The 16,267-nt window shown below is 39.2% G+C and overlaps 1 protein-coding gene across 5 annotated transcripts in view; it reads right to left on the bottom strand.

Annotated features, from left to right (window-relative positions):
• Window positions 1-16,267, bottom strand: part of ARHGAP5 (Rho GTPase activating protein 5) — a 68,249-nt gene that overhangs the window by 29,707 nt on the left and 22,275 nt on the right. The gene's annotated exons all lie outside the window — the stretch shown is intronic.

Below are 16,267 nucleotides of genomic sequence, written 5' to 3'. Positions count from 1 at the left end.
GATGTAGCAAGCCTTCCACAGATGATTCTATGGTGTGCCCCAACCCCAGACGAGAATCTCTGAAGTAGAAGGTTAAGAACATTTTCACAAATTCAAAGAGGACTTTAGAGTACTTTTATTGACAGGCTGTTTCCTTTTTCATTCTAATTTTATTTATAAACTTTTATTTCCTCTGGCATAAGTATATCACAAACCTATTTATATTATGTCATAAGTATCATTACTGGCTTACAAATAGGACAAAAACACAGTATTTCCAATCAGAAATGTGTGTGTAGGCAGGGAAGGGGACACAGGCAGGGCCCTTGATACCTAACCTAAAGCAACAGTCCTCATCTTAGTTTACCATTCTTTCTGGAGGAGTCTCTCCTTTGGAAGGATCCCTCAATGTACTCTTCCAAGTCTCTAGATACCTTGAATACCTAACTAACTCTTTTCTTCATTTTAATTTCATGTGGCTCCACCTAGCAAACTGTCAGAACTCATGAAACTCATCTTCTAAGTCCTTATATACTAGCACTTTCCAGGGCTACAAATTACATACGACATTACTAGATGTCTGGAATATTGCTAACAGGGCCCTAGAGTGTTGATCTGGCTCGCGAGCCAACAACCAAATGGTTACTTCTCTTAAATCATCCCTTCACTACCACCACCACGAAAAAAGAACACTGTACAAGGAAGTAGAAATAAAGAGGCCATAACCTCCAGGCTGAGGTAGAAGTACACAGTGACTGAATTCTCTTCTTTCTCAGGAGCACTAAGGTACTTTCCAGCCTGCCAACTACTAGCTGCCCTATTTAATTGATTAGAAAAGGTGAAAACTGAGGCAAAGACAACTTTTTTTGAGAGAGAAAAAAATATAGGGATGAAAAAGATGAAACCCCCTTTTAACATCACAGCAGTGTGATGGATAGCTTTCATACAGCCTTTCTTGCCATGGTCTTGTAACTCCTGCCAGTGACAGGGGTTGGGGGGGTGGGGTGGGGAACTACGCAAGTAAGGTGCTTGGCAGCCTCTTAGGGATGCGACCATGTAGATAAGGTGTATGGAACCCTAACAAGGGGACTGGTCAGTTCTGAACCGTACTTACGATATTTAAAGGAAATTGAGGGTTAAAGGGAAACAAGTAGAAAGAGAGGGAGGAGGTACAACATGGAAGACCACGAGAGACAGTGGTGCAGCAGCATCAAGTGCAACATCAGCATGAGGTGGCAGCAGACCAGTGCAAGATGACTGTGGTGGGGCTTGCCGATCCACAGAGCTAGAAGTTGGAACACTTGCCCAAGAAGACCCTAAGCAGGGCCCAGCAGCACAGGGCAAGAAGCTGTCTCAACCAAGAACTGTATTCTGAGTTGTTCCTGTTACTTCTGAGTCGTTCCTGGCCCCAAGTTGCATACCCTGTTACTTCCCTAATAAACAATCCTAAGTACAGTTCATTAGTTCTATGAGACGTTGCAGCAAATTACAGAACCCAAAGACGGGAGGTAGAGTACTGAGGGGAGGAGTAGTTGATGTTAGAGATGATGGAGTGGTACAGCAGTTTGGAAAAGTTGGACACTTGGGACATCTTTAACCTCTGCCTCATAGGAACCAGCTCTGTGCTGGTCCTTATAAAAAAATTACTCATTTAACTACCCTTTAGGAGCCAACCTAAACATAAGATGACTTTGTAATCCTTCCATCCTCACTCTCAGGATAAAAAAGGTAAAGTCTAAACCTGAGTATCTTCAGGAAGCCCTGAATACTCAACTAAAATTGGGGGATGAGGCAAGAAGCAGAACAAAGTAGACTCTCTGGCTTATACCCAGTGAATATCCCTAAAGTTACAAGGTCCACAAAGTTACAAGGGCAAGCTAACGAAATTCTGCAGCTACATCAAAATTCACGGCTAGCAATCTAAGGTACTAAAAGGTCAAATGGCTTATAGCAAAAAATTTGGGCAACTTCTAAAGGGGTAACTTACTGACACAGAACTGCCCTTAGAGTCAAGTTATAATCCACAGGTATAAGTGAAAAAAGGATAAAAAGCATACTAACTTTTCTATTAACTGACATTGCTATTAAAAAAAAATTCCTCCGTAGAAGTTTTATATTACCACCAGTTGCTGTTGAGCTGACTGACTCATGGTGACTCCACGTGTGTCAGAGTAGAGCTGTGCTCCGTAGGGTTTTCAAAGGCTGTGATCTTTCGGAAGTAGATCATTAAGCCTTTCTTCTGAAGTGCCTCTGAGTAACTCAAACCTCCAACCTTTCAGTTAGCAGCTGAGGACGTTTACAACATTAGCTTTTATGATGAATAAAAATGAAAATTTTCCTTTTTTTCTATAGTGATGGCTCTTAATCAAGGGTACACATCAGAATTACTTCAGGCAGTTCTTTCAAAAAACATGCAAATTTTGAAAAATTCTCCACATAATTCTGGTATTGACCCCTTGGGTAAAAGTTGCTGATCTATACCTACAAACTATATCAATTTTAAATGATTTATATAATTTAAAATCTATTTCACAAATTAAACCAATGCCATCAAGGTTCTCACAAATGCAAGGGAAAGATGAGGTAAGGTATTGTTTATATGGCTTTTTTGAGAACTCTTTTGTTAGAAATGGAATCCCCAATTAAATAATTGTACCATTGGGAAAACAAAATCTGATTAACGATACTCTAACTTTTGACTGATTACTACATTCATACATAATTTAATTTCTGCCTAAATGCAAATACCCAAGGTTTTGTTTCTCGTCACTTAAATAAATCTACTGCCTGCAAAAGTTATGACCGTGGTAAAACAAACGTTCCACTCACAAATGATGTAAACAACGTCACCAATTAAGTTTCCAGAAGACATTAAAACAAAACTCTCATCCATGTAAGCAAACAGAACCAGGAAGAATATAAATAGCTCTTTTGAGAAACTGCTCCTCCCACTTTAGTAATAGAAGCAGTACCACAGTCATCTAAGCAACATCCTCAAGTAAATACTCTAGGCAATAACATAAAGACAACAAACAATTCCTCATTTGTAACTAACAAAAGGAACAACACTTTAGCAATCAAAGTCAACTGACTAAGCTTTCAAAGAACCAATCTAAGAAACAAAAAACTTTGGACTTAAAGAGAAGGTGGGATTTTTGAAATAAAAGATCAAACAAGAGACAACAGAAGTGGAAATATAAGGACACTGAAGAAAAAACCCATTACAGAAATGAAAACCTCTTTAGAAGCAGGAAAGATGAGAATAAAACAGAAAAGATGATCATAGGTGTCCTTTCCATCACAGCTATCTCTCTCATACACACAAACGCTATTTTGCTCTCGTTAAATAAATGGTCTTAATCTTACTCCCAGCTACTGCTCCATAACACCTTTACATACAAATTGCAGAAGTCATCTATATTATTAACCCCACTGCCATCCAGTCAATTCTGACTCAGTGACCCTACAAGACAGAGTAGAACCGCCCTACACAGTTTCCAAGTGGCTGGTGGATTTGAACTGCCCATCTTTTGGTTGGCAGCCATAGCTCTTAACCATTGCGCCACCAGGGCTGCTCTATACTATTAGCTGTCTCCAACTCCTCTCCTTCTATTCCCTCTAAATGCTCTCAAATTAGTCTATTACTCTCAATTGTACCACCAAAAACGGCCCTTATTAGGGTCACCAAGGATTGTTTTGCAGTGGTTCTCACTACTCATCTTACTTGACCTTCAGTAGTAACTGTCTTCACTGGACTTTCAGGACACCAAGTCTATTATTTCACTGGTTCTCCCCTTGTTAGTCTCCTTTGCGGTCGCTCCTCTCTTCAACCTTGTAAAGTTGTGAGTATCCCAGGTCTCGGTCTCTGATTGTCTTCTTTTCTCCATCTGTACTCACTCACTCCCTTGGTAATTTCATTTCAAATACTTCCTGCTGAGCTCTTTCTTCTGAACTGTAGACTCATGTGAAACAGCCTACCTGACACCTCCTCTTGAATGTCTATGAGACATTTCTTTCCATGTCCAAAATCAAGCTCCTGAGGCTTCCCTTAAAATGTGCTCTACCAGTAGCCTTCTCCACCTCAGTTGTTGGCAATTTCACCCTTTCAGTTGCTCAGGCTAAAGATGCTGAGGTCATCCTCACCCCCTCTTTTTTTTTTTTCCTCACATCCTACTGCCAACCATTAAGCAAATGTATTAGATACAGAGTCTAACTACTTCCTGCCATCTTCAAGGCGAACTCCCTGGTCCATAGGCTATCATTTTTTACATCTGGATTACTACATCAACTGCTTAATTAACCCCCTGCTTCCATCACCATCACCTACAGACCATTCTCAGCAGAGCAGCTACGCCGCTGGCTCCACAAACAATGGCCTATACAATATGTGTGCCTTGGGTTCACTTCCTTTACATTCTGATCTTATTTCCCTCTATTTTCCTAATCATTTATTTCACTGCTCCAGCCACGTGGCTTCCTTGCTATCTTAACATGCCAGCACGCTCCGGTGTTAGGACCTTTGTGTTGATGACTCCCTTTACATTTTCAACGAGGCCTTCACAGACTATTAAAAATTGCAAACCCACATTGCCCTCGAGTTACTGCCACTATTTTCCAATCTCCTTCACTGCAAAACTTCTCAAACATGATATCTACACCCACTGTCTCTACTTTTCACTTCCCGTTCACTCTTTTTAAGCCACTTCCATCTGGCTTTTCCTACCATTCCACTAAACTGCTTGTCAAGATCAGATACTTCCATGCTATTAAATTCAAAGGAAACTTTTCTCTTGAGTTCTCATCAGCATTCTTTCTTGACTCCAAAAACCCAGTGCCGTTGAGTCGTACTTCCTCCTTAAAACACTTGCTCTCATTTCCTATTTCACTACTCTCAGTTTTCCCCTTTTCTTACCAAGGATTTCTCTCTCAGTCTCATCTGCCAACAATTCCTCCTCTTCTACCCAAACTTAGTTCTGGGCCCCCTTTTCTTCTTTACCAGCATTCTGCCCTTATGTGAATTTATCTAATCCCATAGCTTTAAATCCTTTTACATGCTGATAACTCTTCCTCTGAATATCAGACTTACACATCTTACTTTTAGCCTATTTGACTTTTCTAATTATAGGTCAACACAGATATTTTTAATATAACATAAAATACACAGAACAGATATCTAGATTCCCTTTGTCTGAAGCCTTTCACCTCTAGCAGTCCTTATCTCAGTAAACCTAACCAGTTGCGTAAACCATAAGTCTACGAGCCAACTCTGATTTTCCCTTTTTATTTACGCTCCATGTGAATGTATCAGAAGCCATGTTTGTGTTACTTCCAAAATACTCTCTAGAATCTGTCCACTTTTTCTTTTTTATTATTGACACAATACCTAGCACATAGTAGATGCTCAGAAAACAGACAGACCAAACAAAACTATAAACAAAAACCAGAGAAAGGCTTTACCATGTATAAATACAAAGTCCATCAATTTATTTACCAGTTTCATTATAAATCTTTCATTCCTATAGGAGTCACCAAATTCACTGTTTTTATAGATGTGCCTAAGCTCAGGCAGGGAGCCCTGGTGGTGCAGTGGTTAAAAGCATAGCTGCTAACTGAAAGGTCAGCAGTTTGAATCCACCAGCCACTCCTTGAAAACCCTATAGGGCAGTTCTACTCTGTCCTACAGGGCCGCTATGAGTTGGAATCGACTTGAGACTAACAAGTTTTTGTAAGCTCAAGCATCCTATTTTAATAAAAGCCGAATTTATACTTGGAAACCCTGGTGGTATAGTGGTTAAGTGCTATGGCTGCTAACCAAAAGGTCAGCAGCTGGAATCCACCAGGCACTCCCTGGCAACTCTATATGGCAGTCCTACTCTGTTCTATAGGGTCACTATGAGTCAGCATCGACTTGACGGCAACAGTTTATCATAAAATTAAAAGCATTAAACAGCCCACTCCATGTGAACTCATTTGGACACAAGGTGAGATGTACTTTCAACAGTGTGTATATGAACTGAATGCTTACTATGTGCATAACATCATGCTAGGTATTATAAAGGATACAAAAATCAGTGGAAGCAAAGTTACTGCTCTCAAGAAATACATGGTCTAGTATGAAGAAAAAACATCTATTTTTTTTTTTTATCATTTAGTTAATAGCATAATACAAAACAGCACGTGATCAAGTGTCAAAATAATCAGATGTAAGACTTTTTTTTTTAAGACTTAAACCCAGGTTTCAAAAGGTAGAAGGATTTATACAGGAAGAGTTAAGTTAGGGGACATTTCAGGAATTTAGAACGGCTCTAGTCTATTATTTACACATCTAAACATTTAGAGGCCTGCTTTACATCATGCTAAGGATTCCGAAATCTTTAGAAGCTGCCATTTACTGACTGTTTACTAGTCAATAACATTAGGTAAATTAATACTCTGCATGCATAATTTTAATCTTCGTAACAGCTCTGTTATAGCTACCATTATTATTTATTGTCATTTTACAGATTAGGAAAAGGGATTAGCAACCCATCTAAATAATAAATTCCAGTGCAATCTACTAGAGAGAGATGAAGAAACAACATCCTAAGAAAGAGAGAAAGAGAGACAGAAATAGAGATGGGAAGGAAAAAGAAACAACATGTACAGTATCTTAATGATCAAGATCAAGCCCAGGAACCCAGAAGACCGGTATTTAAACTCTGGCTGAGGGCTCAGGTAACGCTTCTGGAAAAAGTATTATAGACTGAATTGTGACCCCAAAATACATATCCTAAGAATATGCATTAGAATCCTAGCTCTTATACCTGTGGTGTAATCCCATTTGGTAACAGTGTTTTCTTTGTTATGTTAATGAGGCCATATCAGTGAAGGTTATCTTAACCTACTCACCGTTGAAATTAAGAAGAGCAGGTTAGGCAGAGAAGCAAGCACAAACGGAAGGACACAGGCCAGGTGAAAACAGGCATGGAATCAAGGAATGCCAAGTTTACAGAAACTTAAGAGATCTTCCCCTAGAGATGACAGAGAGCCTTCCCCAAAAGCCAGTGCCCTGAATTCAGACTTTGAGATTCCTAACTGTGAGAAAATAAATTTGTTCTTTAAAACAACTCACTTCTGGTATTTGTTACAGTAGCACTAGTAAACTAAGACAGAGGGGTAGTGCTTTGAGGAGTCTTAAAGGCTCCTCAAAATTAGCCTAGAGAAGGGGAAAAACATTTCAGCAGAGGAACAGTGTAACTAAAATACAGAGGCTTAAAATTGCATATTTGAAGAGATGTATCCTTTTTGACACACCTTGAATTTGAGTATACGTACGAGTGAATATTTAGGATGGAAAAGTAGATCAGAGTCAAACCGCAAACAGTTTTTGGTGTCCAATTAAGGAACTTGAACTTTATACAAAAAGCTACACGCAGATTTTAAGCAGGAAAGGATCAGACACTTCTATTTTAGCACTACCTCTCAGAAAACAATGTTAACAAACATAAAGAATAGTTTGAAGTAAGGGTGAATAGAAGACAGAGAGACAAAAGGTCATTACTGAACCAATCCGACCCACTGCTGTAGAGGTGATACCAACTCATAGTCACCCAACAGGGAAGTGGAAAACTGCTCCACAGGGTTTCCAAGGTTGTAACCTTTATGGGCAGCCCTGGAGGCGCAGCAGTTAGGAGCTAACTGTTAACCAAAACATCAGCAGTTCAAATCCACCAGCTGTTCCTTGGAAACTATGGGACGGTTCTACTCTGTGCTAAAAGGTTGCTATGAATTGATGGCACCAGGTTTGGTTTTTTGGTTTTTAATCTTTAAGGTAGCAAGCAGACTACTACATCTTTCGTGGAGTGGCTGATGGGTTGGAACCACCAAACTTTTGGTTAGCAGCTGAGCTCTTAACCATTGCACCACCAGGGCTCCTTAAAAGGTCACTGCACCACACCAAATGCTGGTGAGAAGGTTGAGAAACTGAATCCACCACACACTGATGACGGGAAAAATGGTACAGACCCTATGGAAAACAGTTTGGAAGTTTCTTATAAGCATAAATTACCATATGATCCAGTTATTGTACTCTTGGACATTTAACCCCAGAGAAATGAAACTTGTTGTGTGCCGTGGAGTCATTTTCGACTCACTGCAACTCTCACATAAAAACCTATACTCAAATGTTCGCAGCAACTTCATTCTTAATAGCCAAAAATTGGCAACCACTCAGATGTCCTCCAGTCGGTTAAAAAACCAGGCATATCCGTATCATGGAATATTACTCAGCAATAAAAAGGAATAAACTATTGATACATGCAATAACTTGGATGAATCTAAAAGGAATTGTGCCAAATGAAAAATGTCAATCTCAGAAAGAAAAAAAATGTTACATAACCTACTTAAAATAGCAAAATTATAGAAATGGAGAACAGATTAGTGGTTGCCAGAAGTTAAAGAAAGGAGCTCTGGTGGTGCAATAGTTAAGAGCTCTGTTGCTAACCAAAAGGTCTGCTGTTGGAAGCCACACACCGGCTCTCCCCAAGAGAAAAGAACCAGAGATCTGCTCCTATCCAGATTACAGTCTAGGAAACCCTATTGGACAGTTCTACTCTGTCCTATATGGTTGCTATGACTCAAAATCAATTCAGTGGCACACAACAAGAATGAGTTAAGGATGGGGAGAGGGGACCGGAACAAGGAGGAGGGAGTGTGTGGTTATAGAAGAACAATGCAGGGGATCCCTACAGTGATGGAACTGTTTTACATCTTTACTGGTGGTATACGCAAAAATCTATACTTATGATAAAACTGCGTAGACCTAAATAAACACACACAAATGAGTACAAGAAAAACGGGAAATCTGAATAAGATCGGTGGATTATATTAATATCAATACACTGGTTATGATATTGCACTACACTTTTGCAAGATTTTACCATTGGGGTAAACAGGGCAAAGGGTATATGCAATCTATCTGCATTATTTCTTACGGCTGCGTTTGAATCTACAATTATCTAAAAAAAAAAAAAAAAAGATTATTACGGTAATCTAGGTAAATAATGACCACCTCAACTAAGATTGTCAGAATGGAATGGAAGCAATAAGTTTTACAGCAGAATCAAGTATGAAAAACAGAATAGAATGTAGCTTTTGCCCACAACAGCATCTTCCTCAAAATACAATATATTCTTACCCAATCACATTCAGGACAGGGAAGTTAAAATTATGACCACTGAGGAAAAACTTGCCTTCCTTGTTGACCAAACATACCTTGTATGACTGACTTCTAGAACTTGATAGGAATTTCCTTAAAGACCATTCTCCTATTCCAAAGTTATTCACCTTTGTCATTGCTGTTAGGTGCCATCGAGTCGGTTCCAACTCATAGCGACCCTAGGCACAACAGAACGAAACACTGCCCGGTCCTGAGCCATCCTTAACAATCATTGTTATGCTCGAGCTCATTGTTGCAGCCACTGTATCAATCCACCTCGTTGAGGGTCTTCCTCTTTTCCGCTGACCCTCCACTCTGCCAAGCATGATGTCCATCTCCAGGGACTCGTCCCTCCTGACAACATGTCCAAAGTATGTAAGACGCAGTCTCACCATCCTTGCCTCTAAGGAGCATTCTGGCCGCACTTCTTCCAAGACAGATTTGTTTGTTCTTTTGGCCGTCCATGCTATATTCAATACTCTTCGCCAACACCACAACTCAAAGGCGTCAACCCTTCTTCGGTCGTCCTTATTCATTGTCCCGCTTTCACATGCATATGATGGGATTGAAAATACCATGGCCTGGGTCAGGCGCACCTTAGTCCTCAGGGTGACATCTTTGCTCTTCAACACTTTGAGGAGGTCCTTTGCAGCAGATTTACCCAATGCAACGCGTCTTTTGATTTCTTGACTGCTGCTTCCATGGCTGTTGATTGTGGATCCAAGTAAAATGAAATCCTTGACAACTTCAATCTTTTCTCTGTTTATCATGATGTTGCTCATTGGTCCTGTTCTGAGGATTTTTGTTTTCTTTATGTTGAGGTGTAATCCATACTGAAGGCTGTGATCTTTGATCTTCATTAGTAAGTGCTTCAAGTCCTCTTCACTTTCAGCAAGCAAGGTTGTGTCATCTGCATAATGCGGTTGTTAATAGGTCTTCCTCCAATCCTGATGCCCTCTTCTTCTTCATATAGTCCAGCTTCTTGTATTTGTTCAGCATACAGATTAAACAGGTATGGTGAAAGAATACAACCCTGACCCACACCTTCCCTGACTTTAAATCAATCAGTATCCCCCGGTTCTGTCCGAACGACTGCCTCTTGATCTATGTAAAGGTTCCTCATGAGCACAATTAAATGTTCTGGAAATCCTATTCTTTGCAGTGTTATCCATAGTTTGTTATAATCCACATGGTCAAATGCTTTGCATAGTCAATAAAACACAGGTAAACATCCTTCTGGTATTCTCTGCTTTCAGCCAGGATCCATCTGACATCGGCAATGATATCCCTGGTTCCATGTCCTCTTCTGAAACCTGCCTGAATTTCTGGCAGTTCCCTGTTGATATACTGCTGCAGCCGTTTTTGAACAATCTTCAGCAAAATTTTGTTTGTGTGTGATATTAATGGTATTGTTCTATAATTTCCACATTGGGTTGGATCACCCTTCTTCAGAATAGGCATAAATACGGATCTCTTCCAGTCAGTTGGGCAGGAAGTTGTCTTCCATATTTCTTGGCATAGATGAGTGAGCACCTGCAGCACTGCATCTGTTTGTTGAAACATCTCAATTGATATTCCATCAATTCCTGGAGCCTTGTTTTTCACCAATGCCTTCAGAGCAGCTTGGACTTCTTCCTTCAGTACCATCGGTTCCTGGTCATATGCCACCTCTTGAAATGGTTGAACATAGACTAATTCTTTTTGGTATAATGACTGTATTCGTTCCATCTTCTTTTGATGCTTCCTGCGTCATGTAATATTTTCCCCATGGAATCCTTCACTATTGCAACTCGAGGCTTCAATTTTTTCTTCAGTTCTTTCAGCTTGAGAAACGCTGAGCGTGTTCTTCCCTTTTGGTTTTCCATCTCCAGCTCTTTGCACATGTCATTACAACACTTTACTTTGTCTTCTCAAGAGGCTCTTTGAAATCTTCTGTTCAGTTCTTTTACTTCATCAATTCTTCCTTTTGCTTTAGCTGCTCGACGCTCAAGAGCAAGTTTCAGAGTCTCCTCTGACATCCATCTTGGTCTTTTCTTTCTTTCCTGTCTTTTCAGTGACATCTTGCTTTCTTCATGGATGATGTCCTTGATGTCATTCCACAACTCGTCTGGTCTTCGGTCACTAGTGTTCAATGTGTCAAATCTATTCTTGAGATGGTCTCTGAATTCAGGTGCGATATACTCAAAGTCATATTTTGGCTCCCATGGACTTGCTCTGATTTTCTTCAATGAAATGGAATGCATAAATATCGACATCCTAGGCATTAGTGAGCTGAAATGGACTGGTATTGGCCATTTTGAATCAGACAATCATACAGTCTACTATGCTGGGAATGACAACTCGAAGAGGAATGGTGTTGCATTCATTGTCAAAAAGAATGTTTCAAGATCTATCCTGAAGTACAGCGTTATCAGTGATAGGACAATATCCATACGCCTACAAGGAAGACCAGTTAATACGACTATTATTCAATTTTACACACCAACCACTAGGGCCAAAGATGAAGAAATAGAAGGTTTTCATTAGCTGCTGCAGTCTGAAATTGATCGAACATGCATTGATAATTTCTGGCGATTGGAATGCGAAAGTTGGAAACAAAGAAGAAGGATTAGTAGTTGGAAAATATGGCCTTGGTGATAGAAACAATGCCGGAGACCGAATGATAGAATTTTTCAAGACCAACGACTTCTTCATCGCAAATATCTTCTTTCACCAACATAAACGTGACAATACACATGGACCTCGCCAGATGGAACACACAGAAATCAAACTGACTATCTGTGGAAAGAGATGATGGAAAAGCTCAATATCATCAGTCAGAACGAGGCCAGGAGCCGACTGTGGAACAGACCATCAACTCACCTTTAGCATTATTCACATTTCGGGCTGTATAATCAATCCTTCATTGCAGGTGATAATCTGTGCATTGCAGGATGTTTAGCGGCATCCTGACCTCTACCCACTAGACGCCAGTAGCAACCCCCAATCCCAGTTGAGACATTCAAAAATGTCTCCAGACATTGCCAAATGTCCCCTGGAGGGAAAAATTGTCCCTGGTTGAAAACCACTGTGCTAGGTAGTAAAAACAAGAGCTAAGAACCCAAATTTGGGAAATGGCTACAAACATATTCCTGGGAGCTCTGAGAATTTTAACTTTAAAAAAGGTCCATACATTATTTAAGATTGAGAAACATTACTGCAGGTTACACAAAGATGAATGATATAATCATAACTGTCCTCTAAAGTTTACAATGCAGTGAGAGAAATACCACATGTATTAAATTACAATATAAAGCAATTACTTTAGATAGAAGGAAGAAGTATTATATCATAGAATAACACATCAGTAAGAAAGAAGCCTTTAGTGGGAGCCAAGACTCTATGTAGGTTTATTTAATCATTTTTTAAAAGCCTATAAAAACTGTAGATGCTGGCTGAAAGCCCAAACACTTTTGGAAAACCGGGATGTTATGAAGGCTCTCTCATACCCTGCGACACTTGGTGAAATAGGTAAGAGAATATAATTGAGGGTAAATAAGTATAGTTTGGGTTCTTGTATACACTTATCACATAAAGTCATTCTAGCCTTGATTCAGAAAACTTTATCTTCTAAGATGGTATCCTCCTATAAAGCATTTCAACATATATTATTTATCTGGTAGGTATTTTGCCATTAACAACTTAGCTAAGAATAATAAAAAATAAACCTTGGAGAGGATCTTAGCAAAACACCTAGTATTCAAGGGAATGGGTGGACTTCTGCCCAGCTTCCCCAAATGTATATCTTCAAGTGTATTCAAATAAAAAATTTTATATTATACCTTGCATTTCATTCTTAGAACCACTGTTGCTCCCTTTGCTTTCCATGGAAAGCAAAGCTTTCTGTTACTCTAACAATTGCCAGTCAGAGCATCAGTAAAGAAAGAGAACAATTTCAGTGTCTTCCTCTTCCCCCACCATCTTATAACAGGGATTCTTAAGCCAGGGTGCACAGGCTTTTAGGAAAGTACACTGCTTTTTAAACACAGGTAGGTTATGGAATCAATCCAGTAGGTCACAACCAGCATTTATTTTTCACTGTAATAGACTAGAAAATCAAAATGCATGTAGTTAGAGTAAGTATCATGTGGTTAAATTTCATTTGTTATATACAAATATTAATGTGGATAATGGGTCATGATTTAAAAAAATAATCCTCATTGCTGGTTGCAATCAAGAATGTCTTAGAGGTTTTATTCTCTTAACTAATTGCAAATTCATTCTGAAGTATAGAACAAAAGACAATCAAGCATGAAGACTTCTCTGACTGGCAGAAACGATAACTAAGTCCACGTTAAGAGAAGCAGATCTCTGACACTTACTTAGATGACATTAATACTAGAAGTTATGATTTTCCAGGTATCAAGGAATCTGAGAAAAATTTAAACTACAGTTCCTACCCTGAAATCATACAATGAAAGTAAAACAGAATGACAACCTTTTCTCTTGGAAGAAAAAGCCAAGAAATACATAAACTCAGGAACAGAAATCCTAAGAGTATTTAATTTAAAAATGAATCAGAAAACTAATCCAGTAAAGGGGCAAAGGGCTGTTTTGAAATACAGAGTACACAGGATATTTCAGGCCTGATATACACTACAGTAGCATTTAACTTGATACACATTATTTTCAAATTTTACCAATACTCTAAGGGAATTATTGTAATTCCCAATTTATAGCTGAGGAAACCAGCTAAGAAAGGATAAGTGGTTTACTCTTATTCTCTGCCTACTGTTTTCAAGAATCATCTTTGCTATTTGACCAGGCTATTAGGCACTCCTCTGTATTTACCCCCAGGTGATTTCATCCATTGCCTTCTCCAGTGTTCCCTAAATATGTCTACAACCTAGACCTCTCCTCTGAAGACTTACATATCTAGCTGCCTATTTGAGATCTCCACTTGAACTCTAAAACCAAAGTAATTATTTCCACACCCCCCAAAATCCATACCTGGTAAACTTCTAATGTCCTACCTCATGAATAGCATTACTGTTGATGAAGTTGCCTAAGCTAGAAATCTATCTGGTATCTTTCCTATCATTACCCTCACACTGCCTCCCCCCCCCCCCCCACCAATACATCATCAAATCCTATGGATTTTACATCCTAACCAAAAAACCAAACCGGTTGCCGTTGTGTTGATTCCGACTCAGAGTGACCCTAAGTATGTCTCAAATCCATTCCACGCTTTCCACTGCCACCACTTTCCCTCCCCACCCCAATTACTCCAAGTCTTCACTATGGTTAGCATTAGATTACTGTAATACTCTAACTGGTCTTCCACATCCTCTCCAGCTCTCAGTACCAACCCATTCTCCATACAGCAGCCCGGTGATCTCAAAGAACAAATCCAGCCACTCTCTAGTTTCAAATTACTCTAAGGCTAAATACCAAAATTCATAACATTGCCTACAAGGTCTCATAGAGTCTGGTCTCCGCTCTTAAGTCTTCCTTAGTTGTGGGGGAGGGGGGAGAGTGGTAGTAACAACCTATAGCATGTGAACCAAATGTAGCCTACCACCAGTTTTTCAAAATAGTTTTATTAGAACACAGCCAAACCTATTCATTTACATATTGTAGCAGAAGTGACTGCTTTTGCACTATAACATAGCTGAGCAGTTACAACAGAGGCTCCGTGGCCCTCAAAGCCTAAAATATATACTATCTGTTTGGCAAAGTTTGACAATTCCTGCCCTAAATCAGTAAGAAACCAGCCATAGTGACCTCCTTTAAGAACATTCTATGCTCCCTTCCACCACATGCACAGAAATTCACTCAGCATTAAATACTCTACTGTCCAACACATCCTCCCCCTAGTGAACTCCAATTCATTTATCAGATTTGACTGTAAAAGACACTTCTCGAGGAGGTCTTTCCTTACCTTCTAGCCAGTACATCTCAATTCAGTATAGTCACATTTCAAATGCTGAGTAGCCTCATGTGGCTACTGACTACCATGTTGGACAGACAGCTCTAAATCAAGGGTCTGTGTTCAACTATCTGTTGGTCAGTGTGCCTATTTCTATACCAATATCACTGTCTTGAACATTAAAGTTTTCTATTATCTGACAGAATACGCATACTACCACCACCAGCACCACTTTTCTTCTTCAGAAGCGTCCTGGCTATTCTACATAATTTTCGCTTGTATTTCCACGTATTAGAATTGCCTTGTGAAATTCCTTGAAAACCTCTGAGGTTCTAAATAAAACAGCAGTAACTCTAGAGATCAGTCTGGAGAACACTAACCTCTTTAGAATATGACATACTCATGGAAGGGAAAGCATACCTCACCCATTTATTTAGGTCTTCTTCAATGTCTTTCAAAAATTTTTATACTTCCCTCCACAGCGGTTTGTACATATGATGCTATAATTATTCCCTGAGACTTGATAATCTGCCATGCTTTTGCAAATGGTCTCTTCTCTTTAATTACTGTTTCTGGTTTTTTACTGCTTATGCATAAGAAATGCAATTAAATTTGATTACCAATCTTGTGTCAAGCTACTCTGCTAAACTCTTTAATACTAATAATTTACTTGCAGATCCTTTTTGGTTTTTTATGTAGGCAATTCTAACAGCCGATAATGACAATTTTGTTTTTTCTTCTCCAATACTCATGCTTTTAATTTCTTGTTCTTACCTTATTGCTTTGGCTAGGACCACTGTATAATACTTAATGGAAGTGGTGATAGTGTGTACATTTTGCCTTGTTCCTCATTAAAAAGGGAATACTTCTAACATTCCCCATTTAGGATTAGGAATGATGTTTTATCATAGATTTTAAGTTAAAAGAGGTTCTCATGTGTTCCTAATTTACTAGTTTTCCCCCATGAATTTGTTAAATTTTTAAACAAGTGCTTTTTCTACATCTATTGCATTATGATTTTTTTTTTCTCTTTTAATCTGTTCATGGAGGGAACTACATGGGTAAATTTTCTGATAGTAAGCCATTCTGGCATATCTGGTATAAACCCAACTTGTTGGACATGTATGTATGTATTTGGTTATTACAGATTCACAATAGCTTATCTAAAACCCTTGGAGCAGAAT

Source organism: Elephas maximus, chromosome 10 (genome assembly GCF_024166365.1).
Source record: "Elephas maximus indicus isolate mEleMax1 chromosome 10, mEleMax1 primary haplotype, whole genome shotgun sequence".
Classification (NCBI taxonomy): Eukaryota; Metazoa; Chordata; class Mammalia; order Proboscidea; family Elephantidae; genus Elephas; species Elephas maximus.
This window is presented reverse-complemented; position numbering and strand designations above follow the sequence as displayed.